At 43.8% G+C, this 26,589-nt stretch overlaps 1 protein-coding gene across 1 annotated transcript in view; it reads right to left on the reverse strand.

The window, feature by feature from the left end:
* Positions 1–15,427: 15,427 nt before the first annotated feature.
* LOC308327621 (uncharacterized protein) overlaps positions 15,428–26,589 on the reverse strand; it is a gene marked incomplete at its 5' end in the record, with an annotated part of 182,028 nt that continues 170,866 nt past the window's right edge. Inside the window, one exon of the mRNA XM_080781144.1 lies at positions 15,428–15,494. The remainder of the gene's footprint in view (positions 15,495–26,589) is intronic.

The raw sequence follows: 26,589 nt of genomic DNA on the forward strand, positions 1-26,589 counted from the left end.
TAATTTGCAATTAAAACGTACAAGTTAGTTACAAGGCTGCATTCTGTCACACGTTGCCAAGCTGTCATTCTCTTGCATTATTTATTTCTCAATCTCACCATACTATATTATACTATACTATACTATACTTGTTTAGAGGCGTGCTGTTCGGCCAAAAGGAGTGTTTGTTTAGAGGCGTGCTGCTTGGCCAAAAGTTCAAAAGGAGTGTTTGTTTAGAGGCGTGCTGCTTGGCCAAAAGTTCAAAAGGAGTGTTTGTTTAGAGGCGTGCTGCTTGGCCAAAAGTTCAAAAGGAGTGTTTGTTTAGAGGCGTGCTGCTTGGCCAAAAGTTCAAAAGGAATGTTTGTTTAGAGGCGTGCTGCTTGGCCAAAAGTTCAAAAGGAGTGTTTGTTTAGAGGCGTGCTGCTTGGCCAAAAGTTCAAAAGGAGTGTTTGTTTAGAGGCGTGCTGCTCTGCCAAAAGGAGTGTTTGTTTAGAGGTGTGCTGATTGGCCAAAAGGAGTGTTTGTTTAGAGGTGTGCTGATTGGCCAAAAGGAGTGTTTGTTTAGAGGCGTGCTGATTGGCCAAAAGGAGTGTTTGTTTAGAGGTGTGCTGATTGGCCAAAAGGAGTGTTTGTTTAGAGGCGTGCTGATCGGCGAAAAGCCTCAATGCAATCTGACAACTCGCAGCGCTTCACAGGAGACAATCAAAGAGACATCAAGTTCTCTGTTTCTGACTCACTGGGTAGTGACTCAAAACAGGCTCTTCCTGGCTAAACTCCCCGTCGCCTCTCCTCTCCTCTCCTCTCCTCTCCTCTCCTCTCCTCTCCTCTCCTCTCCCCTCGTGTCAGGGGGGTTCCGAGCCGATCATCCGTCGTGTTTTCGCTCCGGCTGCCCGGGCTGCCAAAGCCATCATTGCTTTTTTCCCTTTGACGGCACAACCCAATCATCAGGGCTCTCTGTGGATGTGCAGCTTCATAGCAGCAGCGCTGCACGTTTACCTCTGTCCCTCGAACGCCTCCGCACACAACCCCCGAGAGAGAGAGAGACGGAGGGAGAAGTACTCTGGTTCTTCTATAACTTCGCTCATTGACTGACAGAAGTCTGTGTCCCTTCCCTGCCAAGGTCTCCAAGTTATTTTGAAGACCATAAACTCACTAACGGGAAAGTTGGGAAGGTCTATGTAGAGTTAGCCGCAATCTCTTTTTTTAAGTCAGCTGTGGGGATTAAAGCTTGTTTTGATAAAACTAAAATCAAAATCAGCTAAAATAATCAAAGAAAAATGGGTTTTAAAAATCCAGTTGTCATTGAAGTGGAGGGGCACGGCCATCTTGTTTCCCAATTATTTGCTTAACGATCGCTATAGCAAGCCGATCAACAAAGGCAAGTTGTGAGCTTGTAATAGTTTCATTATTTTAAAATGTTTTTCAAAATAGAACATGCCGACAAAGAGGCATATGGCAGCCAAGTCTGTGGACCTTTTCGTTTTTGTTTAGGACAAAGTGTATTTAGGGCACTAAATGATGATATAACTTTATTGGCCAATACAAATATAGTGGGCACCCCTCACTTCACACAGGTGTGACTTTTTTATTCTTTTGGTTTTCAATCAATCAATCGGTTAAGTCCTATACACGTTGTCTGTATGTGACATGCATGGAATTGGTGTGTAAGGTTGAAAGGGGTTACACCCATGCACAACACACGCACATGCACGCTCGCACATGCGCGCCCTCACATAAAACAGTTACTGGTGTCGAGATGGCAGACACCTATTAGGCTGCTGTTTGTCACCACGAGAGAACCTGCTGCTACTGCTTGTGACACGCAGACGCACGCACGCACATACGCACGCACAGTCGCACAGCGTTTTGACGTATGGCCGCAGTTACTTTTGCAGTCCTTTCAAACAGTCAAGGCTGAACGTGTCTCTTCTCAGTGGATAAAGCAGCAGCTGCACAGCGCACAGTAAACATTAGATTATAGGGTTGTTTTGTTGTTCCTTGGTGTGTCAGGTGACGTCTAGGTCTCACACAGAGACAAAGACACTTCAGCCAGCCCTAGTGGTAGAAAAAAGTACTTGTATGTTTTACTTAACGTAAATGTATCAACGCTGTAATGAAGAATTTACATGACAAATCTACAAAGTAACTAGTAACTAGATAAAACCCACTTGTTGGTGGTGCTATAACAGGCCAATGTGAAAAGGGTGGGATATATTCCTCAGCCTAGTAGGAAAGTCTGTGAAAGAGTTCAGGTAAATTGCACACTGCACCCCAGTCATCTCTCTCTAAGCTAAGATCCCTGTTTTAATAGTATTTATCAATGAGCAGTTGAGACGAATAACAGTCTAAGTCCATCATTTATTCTGACCCCTCCCCGAAAAGGCTGTCCTGACCCCTTTATATCCATGATTTATACATTCTATGGATAATTAGTGGACTTAGACTGTTATTCGTCTCAACTGCTGTAAAATACATGAATAAATTAATACATTTCCCGGTGGATGTCTGCCGCCTACATCGTTTTGGCATGAGTTGGCAGGAGCAGACGTGCACATAAAAAAATATATTGTTTAAAAAAAGGGCCATTCACACAAAGCACTATAACTACTGTAACTATAGGCTATAATTCTGTCTTTGCTGTAGTTGTATGTACAGTTGTACAGGTATGTACAGTTCAAAAAAAAAAGAAAAGAGTTTGCACGTCATGACTTTATGGTGAACTTGAGCTAATATGCCTGCATGCCTGTTCAGATGCTGTTTTTTTTGGCTGAAGAGCTGCTTGGCAGAGGTGACAGTGTTGTGTTCATCATCAGTGGACCAATGTTTGGCGTTGAATAACAGTTCCAGAAATACTTGCCCGCAGTCGCTAATACCATATCATCTGGACGAATGATTAATTCATGAAGGGACTACGATAATGACTTCCACCGTAGACGGACAGAAGCAATATTATGCTGCACATTCTCATTACGCTTCGCATGATAACCCGTTTGAAAATACGTGCATTCGAGCGTCCTTATTCCGGGGGTCAACATTTGTCAAAGTCGCACGGGACACGTTACAGTACATACAGTATGTTGTTCACACAATGCACAACGACAAAGAAACATCAGTGAACAAATAATAGCAATATTCAAAGGATGTGTAACACTGGTTTCTTTCAGAATTGGCCTGCAAAAAGAGGGGCGATCAGGGGATCAAACGGGATCGGGTCCCATCTGTTGTGTAGCTACAGCGTTTGTATTTGTTGATGACATTGTTGTGTTAATTTCGTATGCTATGTTGATGAATTGAATGCATACAGTAGGACTACAATGGAAACAAGTCCCCAGGACCTTTTTGTGTTATCGTTTTAGCTTTAATGTCAGCAACACATGATGTTCTACATTTCCCAATAATAAAGTAGGCTATTCAATGAATGCATGAATCAATCAATCAATCAATCAATCAATTTATTGAAGCTGTCTTGACGTCGGTGTGGATGAGATATACCACAAAATAATGGATTCAACATTTTTGCCTCAAGTTAACTTTTTGAAAACTGTGTGAAAACGAAGTCACTGCTGTACCTTTCTGATGGTCCATTTGGATGTGTCTTTGGAGTGGGGGGATATGTCAGCCCCCCCCAGCCATCACTTTTGATTGCCCATCCAAAATATGAGTCCTGCCACCGCTACTGCTCTGCGTTCGTCAAGACTCGGAGCGTTGGCCGACAAAAAGCTGCAGCGAACATTTTCCGATTTAGCCCCAGAGCGACGCAAGGTCTGTTTGGGACTTGTGGGATTTATCCTAATTCTGGTTCCAAATTGAAAGTGTTGGGCCTATCAGCTCCAGGGTACATTTTCCTCCCTCTCGGAGTCAAAATGAAGTCTTAGAATTTGGCTGTCGGTACATTGTATACCGTATGTGTTGCGCGCAACTGTGAAATTACACGCCAGACTATCCCCAAATCCTCCCCAGTCACGTCACTATACGGGCCACACAAACCATGTCTGCTCGCCCGGCGAGTAATGGAAGCTTCTGTCCGTGAATGCTTTTACATTTTCCCATTAAGTGTAGAAAACGAACGAGAACAATCTGATGAAACTTTCAAAAATGGTGAAAATAGCAAATCTGTAGGAGGCACTCCGCGACACATTGTGAGCTATAGTAGTTTGTCAAAAGTACAAGAAAGAAAGAAAGAAAGAATGAAAGAATGAAAGAAAATAAAAATGCTTGAAATGTACAGAAGTAGGCCTATACTGCGCAAAAAGCATGGAATACGCATGTGTATATTACAGGAAACTCAGACTTTTTGGGAAGGAACTGGGTCTAGCCTCCACCCAGCAGGCTGCGCTCCACATGTGGCTCATCACTCAATGACAAAATGTAAAGTAAAACAAGTTGACTGCCACAGGGTTGCCATAGTTAGCCAGAATATAGGGCAGATTACCATGTTTTCACATCCGGTCTGACCTCCATTGGAAGAAACGGCTTGTGTTATGGCTCATACACACTGCACGGTATTTGCTCCGATTATGCTGTCGGGGACCATTTTTGGCGCTCGCCGACAATACTCCCGATCTGACGCAAGATCGGGCTTTGATCACCAAGGTTTTGCTCGCTGTGTGTGAAAGGCTCTGTGAGAAGATATAGACTGTTTCTGAATATCTATATCAATATTACAGCCAATGAGAGCACAGGACAGCTGTGCTCACTGTCTGTCTGTCTGTCTGATAATATATAACCATTATTCCTTGGGTAAATCCCAAATGTGTTGCTGTTAAATAGGCTATAAAACCAACATTTCACTTGAATAATGTTGATAAAACTGCATCGGAATCAACAGTGCAGAGCAAACTTTTGGACCTCGTGCGCTGTGTGCTGTGCGTGTGTGTGTGTGTGTGTCCACGTGCGCGCACACATACGGAGAGATACAGAGAGTTTTAATGAAAATCAAGATGTTGTCCTGTGTAGCCTAGCTATTGTGTGTGGCGTGCACATAGATAGATAGATAGATAGATAGATAGAGAGAGAGAGAGAGAGAGAGAGAGAGAGAGAGAGAGAGAGAGAGAGAGAGAGAGAGAGAGAGAGAGGTGTCCTGTGTCGGTCTCGCGCTTGTATCACGGCATCCTGCACTGAGATGTCAAAATTAATTGGAATAAAACAAATGATGTAGCCTATGTATTGGGTCTGGGTCGCATCTTGGTGAACTCTTGCAGTGTATGTGATCAATCGTTTAGTGTGAAAGCCACACAGAAATAATGACAGTCGATTTAAAAAAAAAGACTCCTGTAGTGTGAAATACATAATGATCGGATGACTCGCCGACAACTTTAAAACTCCATACAGTCAGGGCCATTAGCAGTAGCTCACAATGTTTGAAATGAAATGAAAAATCACAAATCACATCCGAACCTCGGAAGGATGATGATCACCACGCTCATAGTTTCAGAGATAACAGCCAAAGCTGATTATATTTTTAATGGGACCCTACGAGTGTTTCCTTGTGCTGGGTGTGACGAGGGCGTTGCCTAGCAACCGGGTCAATGTTTATTTTCAGCGAGACATATCGGTAAAGTACATGAATTGAATTCTGTCAAAAGCAGACAACAGTTGGATTTTAAAAAGGCAGCCAATTTGACTGCCACCATTTTACTCCGGCTCTTCACTGCCAACAGTATGGACGGGGCCTTTTATTTTGAAAACCCCCGAAATTCATCCCTTTTGATCATGTCCAATTTGTCATATTTTTTTCTTTTTTTACCTTTTATACACCACAATTATTATTATTAATTATTACATTAAATAATAGCATAACATCTTAACTCATTTAGACCTGACGTCGATTCTACAAATGTCTTCTAAATCCTGACAGTTTTCTGAAAAACCCTCATGTTTCTATGTCAGTGGTTAATCAAGCATTTTCATGTCAATGACCCCCGAAAATATATGAAACTGGCCGCTGACTCCCCATCTGAAAATATGTTGTTCCAGTTGTTTGAATCCAGGACTTGCAAGGGAGTACATCTATACATGGTGGTATTGCTATACTTTTACTTATCCCATTCTGGACGGGAACACCTTTTTGGTGTTTTAAGCATTATTGTTATACATTATAGCTATTGAAAAATAGCAGATCTACAAGCTCATAGCCACACAGCTCTGCTATTCTTTTTTTTTAATCTTGAAAATGTGGTGGAAATCTTTGAGTATATATTCTTTCCGAGCAAACGTTTTTTTTAACTCAAATCTTTGCTTCTGGGGGAGGCTCCCTGGAACAACATATTTTCAGATGGGGGTCGGCGGTCAAATACAGATAATGTTTGGAGTCCTTGACATGAAATAGGAGTCCTAGACAGTGAAATAGAAACACAAAACTGGCAGGATTTAAACCAGTAAGACGCGCAAACGCGGGAAGCGAACGCAGCTCGTACATATTTGGGTTTTGGACGTATAGCTGCTTTGGGGACTCCTTATATGATTATGGCTGAGTCATGGTGACTTAATCACTCAGCTCCATATATGGGCACAAAAGCGGGACAGACAGACAGACACACAGACAGACATGATCTGCTAGGTCTCATAGTAAGTGCTCACTGCATTCGCAAACACATTTGTAGGTCTAGAACACTGGTCACTGGAGGGACCCCGCCCCCGCCCTGCAGGAGCAGTGGCTGTAGTGAGTCACCGCCATGCACTCCACTCACCAAATCAATGGTAAACGCCTTCTCTGGTGTTTTGCACCACTCAAATGCACTTCACATAAACCCACTCACACACGGACATCAACTGTGGAACACCGTTACACAGTGTTTCACACGCACGCACGCACGCTTCCCTCATGCGCGCGTGTGACCTTTTAGGTGGGAGGGATGGGGCAGGGGCTGCCGCCATCAACCCTTTTCTGTCTCATCACTTTTTAAAACCGTGAAGTTGAGACTGAAATGTTCTGACATGGCAGCTGAGACAGGGAGACGTGGTTTATCGTCTGTGTCGGAGCGGAAACCGCGGCTCACCTCCCAGCCCGCCCACATGTCCACTGTATGTGTCAAGGGGTATATGGTACTGTAGGTAAGAGCTCATTCAAACGTGCTAGAAGTCAGCGGTTCTCAACCTGTGCAGGGTCCAGATGACAATTTCACCCATTTTGACCTGGGAACGATTCTACAAAATTCTAAATCCTGACAGTTTTCTGAAAAACCTATGTCTATGTCAGTCGTTCTCAAACCTTTCCATGTCAAGGACCCCCAAAAATATATCCCCAATCTGAAAATATGTTGTTCCAGGGACCCCCCCAGAAGCAAAGATTTTGAGTTAAAATGTTCAGTCACATTTTCACGATTTTTCAAAAATAGCAGACCTACAAGTTCATAGCGCGGCACTCGGTGTCACGCTATGAGCTTGTAGATCTGCTATTTTTCAATAGCTAAAGTATAACATAATGCTTAAAACACCAAAAGGGGTTCCCGCCCAAGATGGGTTAAGGACTTTTGAGACATTTATAACCCGTTAAAACTGGGAAAGCACAGACTCACTGTAGATTTTAGCATTGGCCGTTCAAAAATAGCAGATCTACAAGCTCACAGTAGGCCTATACAGCTGCTATTTAGTGTAGCTTCAGACTATTGTTATTGTACATGAGCGATACTTTACACACTACTCCTAGTCCCACAGTTTTTGCCGCACACACTCGAGCCATATGTCAAATCGACCGGCTTCATTGGGAATCGTGTGCTTGTATTTTACTAAGAGATCCGTTGTATAGTTTCATTGATATTAATGAATTAGTTCTCCATTGTGTGCTTGTATTTTGCTAAGAGATCCATTGTATAGTTTAATTGATATTAATTATTAGTTCTCCATAGACTTATAATGGGAAGATTGAAGACTAATTAAGGCTCCAATTTAAGTATTTTATGTAAGTTTGTTGGAAAGTTTAACGGGAGTTTCCTGTAATAATATACACATCCATATTCCATGCTTTTTGCACAGTGATAGCAGATACAAGACAACCGTGTTGGTTTTGTGGCCTAAAAAGGTATACTTTCTGTCAACACGATCGCCAATTTGTTCAAAAATCAGGAGAGAGGTTCCCACAAAGAGAACTCATCAGCTTTACATTTATAGTGCTCCACGTCCAATTTTGGCTGCTCTTTTTTTCCCCACTTTTTGTTCTTCTGTTTGTTTTCATTTAATACTTCCAATTGCACTTGTTTATCTTGTATCCTCTAGGAGTTGTCTCTGCTGATTGAATAAGAAGTATTGGTATCTTGACCTGATTTCTTTCTTTTTGCTAAAAAGCTGAATAGACTGCAGGGATTATACACCCGTTACTGAACAAACACTATAGCAATGACTTATATCACAATATACAACTTTAACTTTCTAAAATCATTAACCAAAAACACCACCTTAGCATGTAATATGCCCTATGTTTACATAAACAAACAATGAATACAATGTTTTATATAGGGTTCCATTCCATCGTTAACAGAACCCTTTTATATTTCCCATAGAGATTTCCAAAAACATTTCTATCAATTATTTTAAGCCTATATAGAATCAAGCCATCCAGGATCTTGGTGAATCATTCTTCACAGAATCAAATATGTCATAATGTTCTATGAGTCACCAGAATCCTGGATGGCTTGCATCTATAGGCTTACATTAATTGTAATTGCGAACGCAATGAGCACTTACTATGAGACCTAGCAGATCATGTCTGTCTGTGTGTCTGTGTGTGTGTCTGTCCCGCTATACGTCCAAATATGGAGTGTGTTGCATCAGCAATCACTCAGCTCCATATATGGGCACAAAAGGGGCCAGGTCCACATATACAGTAACATCGGGACAGACACACAGACAGACCGACAGACAGACAGACATGATCTGCAGGGTCTCAGCTGCGTTCGCTTCCCGCGTTTGCACGTCTTACTGGTTCATTATGTTTGGAAATCTCTATGGGGAAAACAAAAGAATGGGGTCTGGTACGATGGAACCAGAAAATGTCCGTTATGCATAAAGTACTGTACATTTTTGGGGTATTTGTACTCCAATGTCGAGTAGCCTATACTCTACTTCTATCTCAGAGGCAAATATTGTATACTTTTACTCCACTACATTTATTTGAAAACTTTGATTACTACTAGTTACTTTGTAGATTATTGCGACCGAAGGACACAGCTAACTATGGAATTGTGCATTTCCCGTCAGTTTGTGTCAGGCGTGTGATATCACGTGACATCATCAGGGTTGGAGCACGTGACATCATCAGGGATGGAGCATGTGGTATCACGTGACATCACGTGACATGCCGTGTCATCAATATTGGCCAGCAACTCTACATCTGACCTCAAAACTCAAACCCTTAGATCTCCATACGGAGCTGACCTGTTCTGACATTCCATATGTTGATCCTTTCCCATCTATCCTTCCTCTTCGATTTTGACTGATACCTGTCCATTCAAACACTAGACGGGCCTGCCCCAAATGTATTAGTGGAGCCACGCACGGCAGCAAGCAAATCTAGAATTCTCTAGTCTACTTCACAGGAAAGTAAAAATGTACACTCATCTTTTACTTTCTCTAATAACAACCTAAAACATGAACCTTGGTTCATGTTTTAGTCCCCACGGGGCTCAAATAACTACTGACGTACGGATCCGGAGTTTGTGACGTGTGCGCTACAGCTGTGAGACGCCACATCATGACGTACGGTTCCGGAGTTTGTGACGCAGGCGCTACAGAGACATCAGGCACATGCCAGGGGATTACATTCTGCCTGCACAATGTGCACATATTGACACATATTTCTGGTCTGGACGAGCTTTGAATTCTGACGAGAGCTGGAGAGAGAGCAGTCGATAAGTACCACAGAGTCAAGAAGTGTGAGGCAGGCAGATGCTGTTTGTAAATGCAGACAGCTCAGCTCAGCTCAGTGACACGCACACCACATGCACGCACCGCACGCAAGCACGAGCGCACACACACACACACACACACACACACACACACACACACTCTCTCTCTCTCTCTAACCACTTGCATCACTCGCACAGCTCAGCACGGACAGAAACAAAATAACCCATTTAGAGTGAGTTAGTGAGCCATCATTCCTAGCAGCCGACAGCTGGGATAGAGACGTATACAACATGCCGGTTGGTTGACATGCTGTCACACGCGTGGCGATATGGAGGCAGCATATTCTGGGGACTGACCTCGAAGCACAACCCACAGGGCTCCTTCATTTCCACTATAAGAGCTGAGCATATAAAGTTACATGACAACGCAATGTACTGCTCCGTTTCAGTTAAGGATCTCAGAGAACCTACTTTGGGTTCTGCTCAGAAAGTGTGGTTCCGTGTCATGATGCATTTTGACACGCACGCACACACACACACACACACACACACACACACACACACACACAGTCATTACAGTCAATAAAGCAGGCGATTTTACTTGCTACTGTCTCTAGTGGGCTCATTACAAGTGGAGTGTGGGGGAGGGGATTAATGTATTATTAGGATAGTTGTGTGCCATTACCTCTCCTATTCACCCTCTAAACTAGTCTTTCTCACAGCAGGGATCCCCCCCCCCCCCCCTGTGCGTTGTGAGCTTGCAGATCAGCTATTTTCCGATCTCAACACCCGATCGCAACCAAACATAACATGACTTGTCTTTTACTAGTTCTACTGGATCTCTTCTCCACTATAGTCCCTAGGCTATAACATTTCAGTCTTGGTTTTTATTCCTTGACAAACTTGTCCATATATTTAGCCATCAAGCTTAATTGTTTTCATTTTGTTCGATGAAACATTTTCGTCATAGTTTGTCGACAAAATGCACGCTATTCCAGAATAGTGTGATAGCTTAACTATGTCTACACTTCTCCACTTTCACACTAAAATAGCGATCTAGAAGCTCACAAGGCGATGCAAAGTGACGCGCCTTGAGCAATGAGCATGCATGGCTATTTCCACTTCTTGTGTGACACACTCTTGTATGACGAAACATGGCAAGGATTTACACAAAGAAAGCAATATTTCAATACATTGCTCTGTTCATTAGAAATTGATGATCCAATACCTAAGGTAGTCCTCCTGGTTGACTTGCGTTTCATAGTATATACGCTGTCGAGACGAACGCGTTTGGCACAAAAACGAACGCCAACAAAGCGGATTCTGCCAAGCGTGTAGAACTGCAAAACTCTCTCTTCTAATTCCGAGGCCATCTGTGCAAAGCCAAGCATTCACACACTCTCTGCAGAAGTTATGGGAGGTTTGAGCAGAAGGTTTCTCTCTGAAACCTCCGCAACATTCATATTTCATAATGACAACCTAGCTCTGCTCAAAGCTGCACTCAAAGAGTTCAACATTTTCAAAAGACCCCCATATAACTCTGAGAGGAGTAACCAAATGGAACCAAATTGGCCCGTAAGCTATGGTGGAAAGTAACTAGGTACATTTGCTTAAGTACTGTACTTAAAAGGGCCATACGACTAATTTTCAACATTGAACTATGTCATGAATATATCTTAGAGTCGTGTGGAAATAGTATAAAAGTCACCTTAAAAGGCTTCTGTTTAGCCTAGAACTGGAGGTTTAGAACTCAGTCCAGTCCAGTCCCGTTCCGTTCCGTTCCGTTCCGTTCCGTTCCGTTCCAGTCCAGTCCAGTCCAGTCCAGTTCAGTCCAGTTCAGTCCAGTCCAGTCCAATTCTGGACATCATACCCCATTTTCTCCCCCAATTAAGTCATTATGTCAATTGAATCCTCCCCACAATTTGTTGTCAATTCAATTAAATTCAAAGGGCTTTATTGGCATGAGGAAACATACGTTTACATTGCCAAAGCAGAAAGAACAATACAACAATACAGCAACAAAAATGATGTACATTTGAAGGTCAGAATCTTCAATAGATCAAATTATATGTACCAAGGTCACTCAATGCAGGTATAGTGCAGGAATATACACAATGATTAGTCTTTAGGGTGTTTTAATTTAGTTTCCATTTAGTTTTCGTCAGTGAAAAAAGGTAGTCGACGAACATGTTTTGTCATAGTGTCATAGTGAAATCAACAATGGAACCCACACAACCTCTGGAGTGGTGGGCAGGACCTTTACCGCTGCGCCACCTGTGCGTAGGGTAAATTCTAAATTCTATGGAAAGGCTCATAGACAAACACTGTAATGACAAGGAAGATACCAGCAGGTGTCGCCAAAAAGACTAGTAAAATGAATGTCAGAAAGTGTGAGTATAACAATACTGGCAATGTGGAACTTCACCAGTGGAAAAGTACAAATGTTACCGTTCACCCGGGGTGTGTGTGTGTGTGTGTGTGTGCAACCAGAGAAAGCGACAGGAGACAAGCTGAGCCACTAGTGTACAAGGAAAGGTCACAATGCAAGTTAATCACTTTGTCTGACACACACACACAATATACTACACAAATACAGAGACTTTAAAACACAGATGCACGCACGCACGCGAAGGTCACTGAACTCTCCTCTCTCTCTCTCTCTCTCTCTCTATGCAGACCTCAGTGCTCGCTCTCCCTGGTCAGCGGTGTGTGTAAGGATTAATTACATGGCCATGGCGGTGGGGGGTGTCATATGGGATCATTATCATACGGTCTCATGAGATAATATTTCTTCCACCATTACTCACACCACTGCACGCACGCATGCGCATGCACACGCACACACACACACACACACACACACACACACACACACACACACACACACACGCACACGCGCACGCACAACGTGTTGGGACGCGGAAACAGAGTGCGGTTAAGCGCCGATGGCGTACGACAAAACCTGCTGGACGGCACGGAACGGTAAAAACATTAAATATATTAAGGCCTGATCCCATGTGAATGCAGCATAAGGAACAGTTAGAGGTTAGTGTTGAAATTGTATAGGGTTTATACTCCCAATGTAAATGGTAATTTACGGTGAAGGATTTACATGTGCTGGAGAGAGCTTTAATCTCAGAAACGAGTATCAGCTTCCACCTATCAAGGACAATTTGCTTTAGTTGTAGAAAGGGAGTCTTAGCTTCTTCCCCCGTAGGCTATAGTGGCAAATGCATACAGCGTCCAATTGCTGAGTGACCTTTTGCTGACTGCAAAAGGTCTCCCCTGTGGGTTTAAGATGCAAATAATGCCTTGGGGGTTAATGGTTTGTTTGTTGTCTCAGTAAGTCTAGAAGGTGTTTATTTACGGACCTTATAGGTAATCGACAAAAGCAATTAGTGTTTAAGAAATGAAATACCAGGGTAAGGTTTTTTTTTTATACCAGCTGCGAAGCAGGCTGGTCTACATTCTATCAGGTTGGTAGTGGCAACTTATTATTTCATTGGCTGCCGTAGTCACCTAGTGGCAACTTATAATTTCATTGGCTGCCGTATAGTCACCTATCTTTCTGATTGGCTGCCTCATCTCTAGCCATTAGCAACCAACCAGACACTGTTTGCCTCTAGCCAACTAAACCTCTCATCCAATGGGATAGCATTGCATTGCAGCCAGCAAGTTGCAACAACAACCCACTAGTCATTTCACCCACAATTCTGCAGATATAATAACGCAGCTGGTAATTATGACTATGTAATCAATTATTGTATTGTATGAGTGCTGTAGGATTAATTTAATGTGGTGATGAGCATGTGTTTACAAAGTGATCTACATAATTGTAGAAGTGCATCCACTCGTTGTGAAACACTGTTTCAAATGCCTTCATCTGGGATTCCTTTCCCATATAGATTCTGGTCAAAAGTAAGCTTTATTTAACGACCAAAATAACTGACGATCGCGGCTACAAAAATGTCTTCTCCGGGTGTAATAAAAGACACGGGGGCTCTGTCACAATTAACACTTCGTTTCTTTCTACATTCGGTTCCGGTTTTTGGCTTCCGGCGGAACCTTCAAAGTAAGGGTTTTACTGGAAAATGCTGGCGGTTAAAGTGAGAATGAATGGCAGTGAGTTAATCGTCAAGTAAAACTTCATATAACCGTGACAGCACAGCCCAACACTGCTGCTTTGAAGCATTTAAGACGGGGATGCATCTGTGTGGCTTTGGCGTTTAACCACTTCAGCCATTATTTTAAACTGTTGCAAAATAGCAGATCTACAAGCTCATAGTGCAGCACTTCGCGCTACGAGCTTGTAGATCTGCTATTTGAGTCCTGAAAATGTCTTTGAATAATGATATATTCTTTCACAGTGAACGTTTTTAACTCATATCAGGGGTCGGCGGCCAATTACATATAATTTTTGCAGTGCTTGACATAAAATAGTTTGAGAACCACTGACATAGAAACATGTGTTTTTCAGAAAACTGTCATGATTTTTAGGAGACATTTTGTAGAATATCTGGTCTCGGTCCTAAATGGCTATAAAACAGTGTTTTGTGTTTTGTCTGCTGTGGAGAGAACTTTCCCGAGCTCCAACTTCCAAGGACAACCGCCATGCATCGGCGTCGCGCCGGTCAAGGAGTATATATATAGGAGTTGTGATGGGGGTTCTGAGGGGTCGCGGGGGGTCGCGACCGCGGCCCGAATGGAGGTACACCGTGGTGCGCCGCAGAGTGACAGAGTAAATGCACTTAGGAGTGTGGAGTGGCTCGGGGGAGGGGGGGGTTAAACGCTCATGACACCTCATTGTTTTGGGGCCAACAGAGAAACAGAGCGGCTAACCTTGGCTTCGGATTGGCAAGTAATGATATTCTGGCGCCGCCGCCGCCCGTAAACGCTCAATCGCGGCTAAACGGTATAGCGTTTCACACTTTTTAAGAAAGTGCTATGCGCGGCAGGGGTTCAACCTAATGTCCACCTTGGGGAAAGTCACACACCCACGCACGCACGCATGCACGCACACTTTGCGTGTGTGCGTGCGTGGTGGTGGAAAATAATACAAGTATACGGTATGGGCATGATACCGTATATGTGTGTTCAATCAATTATTCAATCAAAGCAAACGGCATAAACAATATTCCTTTGGCTCTTCTACAAAAATAAAACTGACAAGTTAGTTGAGAAAAGTTGGCAAGAAGTACGTGGTACCGGGAAAGTGAAGTGCTATATAGGCCGGGGGTGATCACGGCAGACTGCAGCATCAGTCACCATCACCATCACCCTGGCCTGCATGCATGCATGCATCCAGATGCATGGATTTTACACATAACTAACTAACTAACATAGCTGAACAAACCATCAACAGGTCAATCATCCCGGCATCTGGTCTCAGCAAACACACACAAAGCAACAAACATTCCAGGAAGATGCACGTGCAAGTCTTAAAAGTTTTTGTCCCCAAAAAAGACCCCCCCATGTGCTGGGAAAACTACATGAAATAAAACGGGAGATTCCATGTAGCTGCAAGGATTACGCACGCGTGCGCACGCACGCACACACACGCACCCACACACACACACACACACACACACACACACACACACACACACTCACCTCGCTCTATGAGTGTGCCGAGTCTGTGTGTCTAGCAGCATCCAGTGGGTTTGATGTATTCACCTGAAACACACACGAGAAACATGCATAACAGTCATTTCATCACATTTATTATCAGCATTATTCATTATTATTACATTATTAATCACGCTATAGAAGCATAGATGCACCACGTACTGCATGTGCCACATCAGACCTTAGAATGAATGAGCAGAGACATGTAGCTACTGTAATGTACAGCAGCCTATACACTACTTATTTTGCAGAGATTGCCTTAGTTGCATACACCATGCTTTCTCAAACGCAACTGCGCACACACAGACGCACGCACGAGATACAAAGAGCAATGTGTTTTTCATGTGGCAGCGTCCCCCAGTAAAGATGTCATCCTCCACAGTGAAGTGACTTCTTTGTAGATTGTGTTGTACTGCCGTAAACGTTACACCGTATAACCTCTTTGTGGAGCAGCCGGCGGGCGGTGCAGGCTATATATGTGCGTTTTGTTGTTTTCTGCTGACGTTCGGCCATAATCAAATCCCACCCGCTTCCACTTTACTGCGACTTAAACCTTGAAGTGTCCCAGAGATAAAGTCTCCCAACGGTGGGGACAAAATAATAACAAGCAAGGGCAGGTCTATGAAAACAAGCCCCAGAAAGAGTGACAGGGTCGCCATGATGCACGTGCACGCAGGTTGTCGGTCCCTGCAGCAAAATGACTTTAATATGGCATCCAAATCAGTTGAACCACTTTGACCCTATACTGTACTATATGTATATACATTGGCTATTTGAAAATAGCTGTGTGAGCTTGTATATCTAGCTGAAAAAAGGAGAAAAATATTTGGAAGACTCAATTTGAAACTTTTAAAATGCATTATTTAGGGAAACGCATAAAATAATAACGTTACGGAAACAAATAAGCCCAACGTCGGTTATTGTATAAGCAGACATGGCAACACTGGTTTCCTCTCTCATCAGTAGAAGTACTCATACAGTAGTAGGTAGGCCTACTCATCGACACTCTTTTTGTGCACAGTGAGACATTACAAGCATAATTTATTTCCTTCATAGGATCCATTATTTATGGCTTCCATTATAGCATGCTAACGTTCCAGGGATATAGCCTGCAGTTAGTATTGGATTCCCCGTTGATGACACAGTCACACTCACACACTCACAACACCAGAGGGAGTTCAACAAACCACATGCAACACAGATTCGGCTCAAACAATTTATTTCGCTCCTATATGCCACTAAAATGTGGAACGCGGCGAACGCCCTACCAACAGCCATTAAAACATGCGAATCCCTTGACTCCTTCAAAACTGCTCTCAAAGAATACCTTGTATTCCACTACAATTCAGAATCAAATGTACTTTCTACTCCACTACACCTTACTTTGAACATTTTGATCATTAATATTATTTTTTTATGTATTTTATTTATTGTTTCGGGGACAGATGTGTACTTTAATGCTTGATTATTCAGTTTTTTATTATTTATTACTATTATTATTATCATTATTATTATTATTATTTTGTAAGGTGTCGCAGTGTTTTGAGGGATTGGACAGCCATTCACCCACACATTCACACACCAATGCCAGAGGGGAAACCATGCAAGGCTCCAACCTGCACATCGGCAGCAATTAGGGGTTCAGTGTCTTGCTCAAGGACACTTCGACACCAACTCTCGGGGAGCCCGGGTTCGAACAGGGAACCTTTCGTTTTCCATCCGGTCACTCTACCCCTGAGTCACTGCCGCCCTGAGTAAGGAATTAGGAATGCAATACTTTTACTTGTAACAATGTATTTTTTACACTGTGGTAATCTCACCATTACTGAAGTCATGAGTGAACATTATTATGAGTACTGTTTTTTCTTTGTCTTCTGCTGACATCAAATCAAATCCCGCCGGTTTTCCACTGTACAGCTATACTTAAACCTTGAAGTCTCCCAGAGATAAAGTGTGGAACCTTCACAGTGCAGACTTTATATTATTGGCTCCGAGAAATGATCAAAATGTCTCCCTCCGAGGTCTTTCTTATCTGACGTTAGAACTATTAGCGTCTAATCCTATAGGTCGGGCACTCCACGCTCCACGTATCTGATGAAGCCAGACACGTTTCAGCACTTAAACAGTTCACCTCAAGCACCGTCAGCCCTTCTCTGCTTGAATAAAACATGAACAGAACCTCTGCCACATACAGACACAGACACGTACATGGTACAGACGGTTTTTTTTTCTTCATCGGAATGGAAAAGGAACTTAAGCGCCCACAGAGGGTCTTGAATAAAGCCCTCTGTTTAACTCAGGAGGCCAAATGGACCCATATAGAAGATAAGGAAAGTAACCACAGACAGACAGACAGACAGACAGACAGACAGATTTAGTTTATACAATCCACAGACGCACTTAAAGCACGTTCACTTTCACAAACATTCAATGAGGGGCTGAAATAGCAGATCTACGTGATCAGCCATGCATTACTTTTGTGTGACACTTTATTTTTCATAACTTAACTTAATGTCTAGCTTTTTTACAAGAGTGTCACACACAAGTAATGAAAGAAAAAAAATATATGGAGCCCCTAAAAGAGCTGTCTTTTACACGAGGAGCATACAGACATAAAATATGGACAATTTCAAATTAAGTGGAAGTCGGAGGAAATAATTGGCATAACGACTAACGGGGGAGAAAGAAAGCGGCAAAAAGAAAAATAGAAGAAAAATAATGAAGGTATTGGTGAGTGCTCGTACGCACACACACACACACACACACACACACACACACACACACACACACAAAGAGAGAACAGAACAGAGCGTTGCACCCTGTGGATCTGCAAACCCGGGGTTATGTTCCATGCCAATGTTTTTTGAATTGTTTATTCCTACGACGCCATCACCGTCGGCGCTTCAGGCTCCCCAGACCCCGAGAGAGAGAGAGATGAAGAGCCGCGCCGAGATGCCACCTCCTTCCTTTGAGAATTAGCAATAAATTAAATTTGGGCAGAATGCAAAGCATAACGCCGGCCTCGAGATGGAAACCTTGTATGTAAAAATATAGTATATTACGCACCCAAATACAAACATCTTTGTCCCGATGATAGTAGCAGAGTGACATGTTGAAACTGGAGGGGTGCCTCTGGTGTAAATCAAAGTCCAGACCATTGTCCTGGTGTCCAACTTGTAGATGGTTGTGTCCTCAATGGATGTACATGACCATCCCCAAGACACAGGCTGAGGGTTTGTACCTTGCCTCCGGAAGAGCCCCAGAAACCCTGGGTTTGGACCATCTGTGGGTGTGCACATCAAATGCATAAAGCACATTGCAGTAAGGCCTCCCTCCCCAGTCAGTACAGCTGTGTGGCCGTAGCACCTGGAGGGAACCTCAAGGGAACGTTCACTGGTCAACTTCCTCCACCACAAAGACACTGTGTTGAAGATGTGCACTTCAATCATTACTGTGCCATCCGCAGGCAGGACCCCTCCAAAGACGAACACCTCATGTCTGACAGCTGCAGCAGCCTGGGATCTTCTCTCTGGTCCTCCTTTGATCAACAGCGTTCTGGTCTCTCACAGCATCAAACTATACCTGACGTTTCAGATCGTACTCTGTAAGAGAATGGAGTCCGACTGCTCCACGCCGGCACCTTAGATTGATACATCGGAACAAAAGTGAGGACAGAAAGTGCAGAAGCAGCGAGTGCATGATCCGGCAACGGCATGAGACGCATCACTGCCGGGGGGAGGACCGACAGCTGGATGGATTAAGACAGCTCCGTTCTGCTGCTCTGCCGGTCTGTTCGGCAGCCGCGCTCCAGCCGCCGCAACTGCCAGTAAACTGCCGGTAACAGCCGGGGGGAGGGGCGGAATGTGCCAGGGGATTATGTCACTCCACTGCCGCTCCATCTCGTGGCCGCCGCTTCACGCAGCAACTGCCGGTAACAGCCGTAGCGCTGCCCGGAGAAGGGGCGACTCGACTGCCACTCGCTTCCGTGGCAGTGCGTTTGGTACGACATGCGTTGTGTCATGCTTGCAGTTATGGTTAGGGTAAGGGTTTGGCGTAGAGTGTCGGACTGATGCCGCCGAGAAACACTACCGACTGTGAAACACTATAGAAACACTATAACACGCTCACCAATGTGACTGAGTGAGTAGACAGAAATGGTGTGATCAAAATAAGGTTGAAAACACATGCAGAGTTATATGGGTAAAGGGGATACCTGTATCTGTCTGACTGTGTCCCTTCTATGCCCATATATGCAGATCCCTGATGTCATGAATATGACGACATAGTATTGACACGCTTGACAGAGATTCCGTGCATTGTTCAGGCATCTCCTTATATGGGGATCCATTTCCACACATGGTGATCCTGGACAAGCAACGTTACCATCGACGGGGCGCAGACGTTGGTCAGACACATGCGTAGGCAGTAGGGTGTCGGACTATAATGCCTGTCAGTACATCGGAAACAAACAAAGTCATGCACCAACGACCGACTTCCCACTGGCACTCCCTTGCATCCTCACTGATGTGCACTTCAAGTCCATCAGTCAGTTCTTGAGATATGCAGAGGGGGAGGGATGCACACAAACATACTCACACTGATTACTCACCTCATTGTTTTGCCTGTAAAGCGGCGTTGACATTCAATGAATACCAGTGTTGCTGTATTCAAGAGGGAAACGTGTCGACATTTCAATTCCACCACACTGGTGCGCCAACTGAAATGGTACCTGCGCAAATCGCCATTGTTTGGAATGCATGGCAACGGTTTGTGTTGTGTATTTTGTGTATGTGACATCACACCAGCGCTCTTGTCAACATTATATAAGATGTTCTCTAAGAACTGCATGTGAAAAAGTGATAATGTACTAGAGGAGAGGTTCAGATAATAGATAAGGACGGATACTGCAACTCCAAAAGAAACCATAGACATTGTCATAGTGTCTGAGTATATCCAAGATAAACTATATAATCAGGAAACAAATATACTGGGACAATCTGAGTGAGAGCGAGGGACACAAAAGACAAATCCTCTAGCCCCAAAATAACCTCTGTCCTCTTCCACATCACACTCCATGGAAAGCAGCGGCATTAGCGATGGTCTAGCTTCCGTTCAAACTGCCAGCTTTGTAGACAGCCAGCAAAGAGGAGACGACACAGGCAAACAGGACCAAGGCGGCTCAAACTCAGAGAGAGATCCGACGACTCGCGTGGGGAGGAACCACGCGTGCAAACTGTGTGGCAAGCTTTTCGGCAGGTCGGGCACTCTGAGGAGACACGAGCGTGTCCACACGGGAGAAAAACCCTTCGTCTGTAAACAATGCGGCAAGACGTTCAGTCAGTCGGGTGGTCTGAAGACACACCGGTTCATCCACACCGGAGAAAAGCCGTTCCAATGCAGGCGGTGTAGCAAGAGCTTCATTGAAGTGGGTCACCTGAACAGACACCAGCGTGTCCACACTGGGGAAAAGCCTTTCCTCTGCACACACTGTGACGAGAGTTTCAGTGAGTTATGTCACCTGAAAAGACACCAGCGTGTGCACACTGGAGAGAGACCTTTCCTCTGTAAACACTGTGGGAAGACCTTCGGCGATTTAGGGAATCTCAAGAGACACCTGCGTGTCCACACTGGAGAAAGACCTTTCTCTTGTACTCATTGTGACAAGAGTTTCAATGTGTTGAGTAACATGAAGAGGCACAAGTGTAGCCACGCATACAGAATAAAACCTTTGTCTCTGCAAACAGCTTGAGGTGTGTTTTAGTCTATGTACACAAGAAGAAAACCTTTTTAATATCAAGGACCCCCCCATAACTCTCAGAGTTACACACCCGTCACCTGACAATTGGAACCCACTCAAGGACACTTTGATACCCACTTGTGTGTTTCCAGTGAGCAAAACAAAACAAACTAAAACCTATGTGAAGTGAATAAATGAATTATCCGGTTATAATGTACCGTTTCTTGTGAAGCTGTTCCCACATTGGACAGTACAGTTGTACTGTTTCTTCCTGGCTTGTTTCCTGAATGAAACAAAATTAGTTTCAAAATGTATATTTATATCGGCCACATGGCGTCTAACGTTGTCATTTAGTTCCCTAAGCAAACATTCTAGTCCATGGACTTGACTGGCAAACGACTGACGTCATAAGTGCTCTAAACAAAGTCCCATAGACATGTCTGACATTATGACGTAATCTTCAAAAGCCGTGCATTGGAGGGGCTAGCGCCCCAAAAGCAGCGTCTCCACAATGTACAGCCTTGTGTCCCAGATTTAAAATAAAACAAAGCATGCATGGTCTGAAACACACTCGCTGTCCTAGAAACATCATGAGCACTGTTTGCTCGCGATTGGTCCAGCAGTGTGCGCGATTAGACAAAGACAGACAGATGCAGACACACTGTCACGAACATTAAAACCAGTGCCACAGCACAAATCAGTTGTATTACACTAGGCTGATCGAGGGGCGCACATCTTTGGTCCTACTGGGTCCTAACAGTCCGACGTGCAAAACCTAACTCCTGAACCTGAGTCTGAACCGGCCAGGTACTATAATGTGTCTTATAACCGACCACGTATGTGTCTTATAACCGACCACGTATGTGTCTTATAACCGACCATGTCTTAAAATCTGACTATTTGTGCAGTATGTCGCACTAACGTATGCCCCCCCCCCCCCCCCCCCATCGCCCACTGGGAACGATGGCTGCTGGGACTCATCGTATACTCGTCCATCTGCCTTTAATGTCCATATATGGAGATATCTGCATCTGTTTGTATGAGTAATTATATCTCTATATAAGGGGATTCCTGATGACATCCACATGAAGTCATATATCTACACATTGCTGGTTCGCACAGAGCAGAGCCTGACACAGAGATAATGTGCATATTTCAGGGATGGACATCCATATATGGAGTTACATTGCCACACTTTGGGTCTGGACAACCGATAGGTCACACAGAACGTCCGCCGAGATCTTTGCACATTTATAGATAAAAATGAATCGTCCCGACAACATCTTTTCCACACACTCATGGACATAACGACTCGATAGTTCCTCACACATCTCTCCTTTACAAGTCTGGAGACACAGAAACCCCACAAACAAACAAACAAACGGACAAACAAACAAACAAACTAGTAGTGGAATTTTATATTTATTTTATATTCTCAACCTCGCTATTTTTAGTGTGCTAACATTCCAGTAAGAGCAAGGCTGTTTATGAGCTGTAGCCTACAGTACATAGCTCACCAATGTGACTGAGCAAGTAGACTCAATGGTGCGATCTTATAATGAGCATTAATGAGTGCCAGATATACAAAGATAAGGTTGATAATAGGTTTGTATAACAATGGCTCTTGGCTGATAACCACAACAAGCCCCTCCGACCTACTTTCAAAAACAGCATATTAGTTAGATTAGATTAGTTAGATTATGACACTAGAACGGTGGCCATACAATACCCGTTGTAGCCGTCTCAGAGTACCCGTTCCACCCATCTGACTGTGTCCCTTTTATTCCCATATATGGAGATTTCTGTCTCTGTCTCCCTTTATTCCTATATGGATTCAGGCATGCCCAAATATGGAGTGTTGTGATGTCAGAACAGGCCAGCTCCATATATGGAGCCTGGCTAGAGCCTCTACAGCAGTGCCCGTTGGGCACTGGCCTACTTGGAATGATGCAAGTTGCAAATGCATGCCACACCCAGATATTATGTCTGTGTCTTTTTATGCCCATACATGGAGTTGTTTGTCAGGCATGCCCAAATATGGAGTCTATGCAGATGTCAGAATGTAACAGAACCACTCCATATATGGACCCTGGGCAGGTGCCCCTGTCCAGAGCCCGGGCAGAGGCCTTTATTGGGGCGGTTCTGGACAACCGCGGGACTGACCAATTCGGCACTGCACTCCCTGTGGGGGTGTGGAAAGCGTGTGTCTGGACACTGGGCAGGGGCTCTGTCCATCGATTGTTTGAGCTGCAATAGAACATAAATATACTGTAGCACTTCAGCAAGATGGCTGCCAGGTGAACTACGTCGGATAGTAGGCACTCTGTCGAGTGCCTACTTGCTTGTTGCACACAAGTAGGTCATAAATGGCCTACTAGTGCGCAAGCAGAGCGCGCTGTGTTCTAGAATACAGCTCTATGACTTACTTGAAAAGTATTTATCTGTCTGACACTATTTTGAGATCTGTTGAAGAACATGAAGGTAATTCTATTTAAGCATTTCAAATTAATTCTTTCCTTACGTAATTAACAATAAATTACGTGATGTTGTAATTAATATACGGATGAGTGACGGCTTTCGATGGTGACGTATATGTCGATCAGTGTCGGGTGGATTAAAGGAAATGCCTCTATGTATATGCATATGTAATTTGTAAGTTGATTAGCGGTATACTGTGGTTACTTAGCGTATGCCCCGTTTAATGTGTATGTATCGTAGCAGCATTATGACGTCAGGGTATAACTGGTACAACTAGCTCTCATTGGTGTAATTGGTTTTCGATGGTGACGTAATGATATGTTTTAATGTCGGGAGGATTAAAGGTAATGCCCCTATGTATGCATGTACTGTATGTAATCTGACACCACTGCCATATCAAGCACAATTAGTCATCACGTCATACGCTGGCACGGCACATATACATTAAATGGCGACATACGCATCAAAGCACTGGACGAAAACTATTACTTGCGCGCTCTGCTTGCACAAGTAATAAAACTGTATTTGTATAGCAGGTTTTATGACATGAAATGCAGCTCAAAGTGCTTTACAGAGCAATGTAGAAAAAAAAGAAAAGCAAGGCATAAACATTAAATAATAGTAATGCAATACAGTGAGGAGGACATGACTAACAAGGAATTTAAAAGATCAATTAAAAGCAAGAGAGTAGAAGTAGGTCTTGAGCTGTGCTTTAAAAATGTCTACAGAGGTTGCCTGTAGAAGGTACAGTGGGAGTTTGTTCCACTTCTATGTCGGCCCGTAGAAGCAGAAGGCCGCCGGATACTCTGCCTTGAGCCATCTAGCCTTTTAATTAATTAATTAATTGCAATTAAAGCTGCACAAAGTGACACTGTTTGGAATGCTTGGGAACAGTTTGTGTTGTGTGTGGCATCAGACCAGAAATCCGGTCAACGTGTTCCATTGGCCTTATACCAACCTTGAAACGTATTACTTTAGTTACGTCATCAAGAACAGTGGTCCCTTATTGGCTGGTAGAGTACACCGACATATACATACAGTAGCCTATACATACCAGACGATTGCAGTAGTAAAGTAACAACATTCGGAAGCAGGGCCAAATGCATCTAGCCGACTACACTTAGAAACAACTGCTGTAGGCTATAACAATATTCACAAACCAATATTCACAAACGAGCCTATAGTCTCGCTTATAAATCAGACATGGCAACACTGCCAACGGCGCCATTTCTCACACACGTGTTGTGTGCAATGTGTGGCCTTCGGTGAGACAAACGACAAGGCCGGGTTTTGTAGGGATTCATTGACACTTTCATCTGTCATGCCAAGACAGCAGGGGAGGCACCACACGAAGGGGTGGTGCAATCAATTGATCCTCCTCCCCACTTGATGGCGTCAATAATTAACGGTTGCATGCGGAAAATAGCTGATCTACAGCATCCAACATCCAAGCACGACCCAAAATGACATTTTTAATAGTCTAGTTTGTATTTGTTGACTAAATCTACAGATCTTCAGTACAAGCTTGTAGATCTGTTATGTTCGGCTTCAGGGTTAGTGTTGAAAATAGCGACAGAAAAAATGCCAAGCGCACATACTTGCTATCCTAAAATGTTGATGTGTCTTCACAAGCATAGAAATACAAACGTGTCTGTGTTGTTCACGTGCGTGTGCGTGTGCACGTGCATGCGTGTGCGTGCGTGCATTGTGTGCTGATGTGGAGGTCAGGGTTAATTTGCAGCGTTCCTGTGACCAAAGCGTTAGTGATTTGAAAGCATACACGCACGTGCAGGCGGCGTGTGTTGTTTTTATTGTGGAAAATCAGGAGCGCAAGGCAACGCGGAGAGCCAGGCAATTAATCACTTATGGCTCGTCACAATGACCTTGGAAGAGTTTGTGTGTACGTGCGTGTGTGTGTGTGTGTGTGTGTGTGTGTGTGTGTGTGTGTGTGTGTGTGCGTATACACAATGTACAGATATCTCATGAGTGTGCCGGTGCATTCTGCATGTGCAGTATCAGGAGATTTATATATATATATAAATACAAATATTACCTAAGTAAAAGTGCAATAGTGTCGCAGTTCGCACCCTCTAGAGACCCGGAAAATAATTCCCTGTTCACGCTGCGGACAAAGCCAACTCGACTTGTGACATCATGACAATAAACACAATGTTTTGGGCCAAACAAAGAATTAGAAAGAAGAAACACTACATGCTAAACCCCTTTGCCTCATCTTTTGCAGAGCGAGCTCTTATTTTGAAGACTCGCGGGCCGGTATATGAGCCATAAATAAAGGTATGCCAGTTTTATTTTTATTTTTTTCATGCTGGTTCATTTCCTGTTTATCGGTCGCCTAGCAACCCCAAGGGCTATTCATACGGTAGTGAAGAGCGTGATGAAACGGAATAAATTTGAAAAAAAAAAAATGAAAAAAAAAAGTGCTACAACACTGCGTGCGGATGTGCGTGCGTGCGGATGTGCGTGCGTGCATGGGTGCGTGCGTGCGTGCGTGTGGATGTGTGTGGGCGTGCGTGGTTGCAGCGGTGTGCATATACATGCATGGTGCATAGTATTCTCAGCAGACGTGTCAAGGGGGATATACATTATGTAAATATGTTGGACGGTCACAGCATGTCAACACGCAGTGTGAACCCAGAGAGGGTAAACATGGAGTCTGGTCAGCTCACACAGCTCTGGAAAGGTCACACTGGATGCATGACCTTTGTATGCAAATAATACACACGCACGCACACACACCCATGCATACACAAGCACATACAAATGCAAATACATTTCCATAGAACTTTGCATTAGTAGGACAGTTTTTACCCGCACGCACACAGAGAGAGAGAGAGAGAGAGAGAGAGAGAGAGAGAGAGAGAGAGAGAGAGAGAGCATGGGAGCAGACATTGGGTATAGTAATTGTGC

Source organism: Protomyctophum bolini, assembly GCF_963924005.1.
Source record: "Protomyctophum bolini genome assembly, chromosome: 13".
Classification (NCBI taxonomy): domain Eukaryota; kingdom Metazoa; phylum Chordata; class Actinopteri; order Myctophiformes; family Myctophidae; genus Protomyctophum; species Protomyctophum bolini.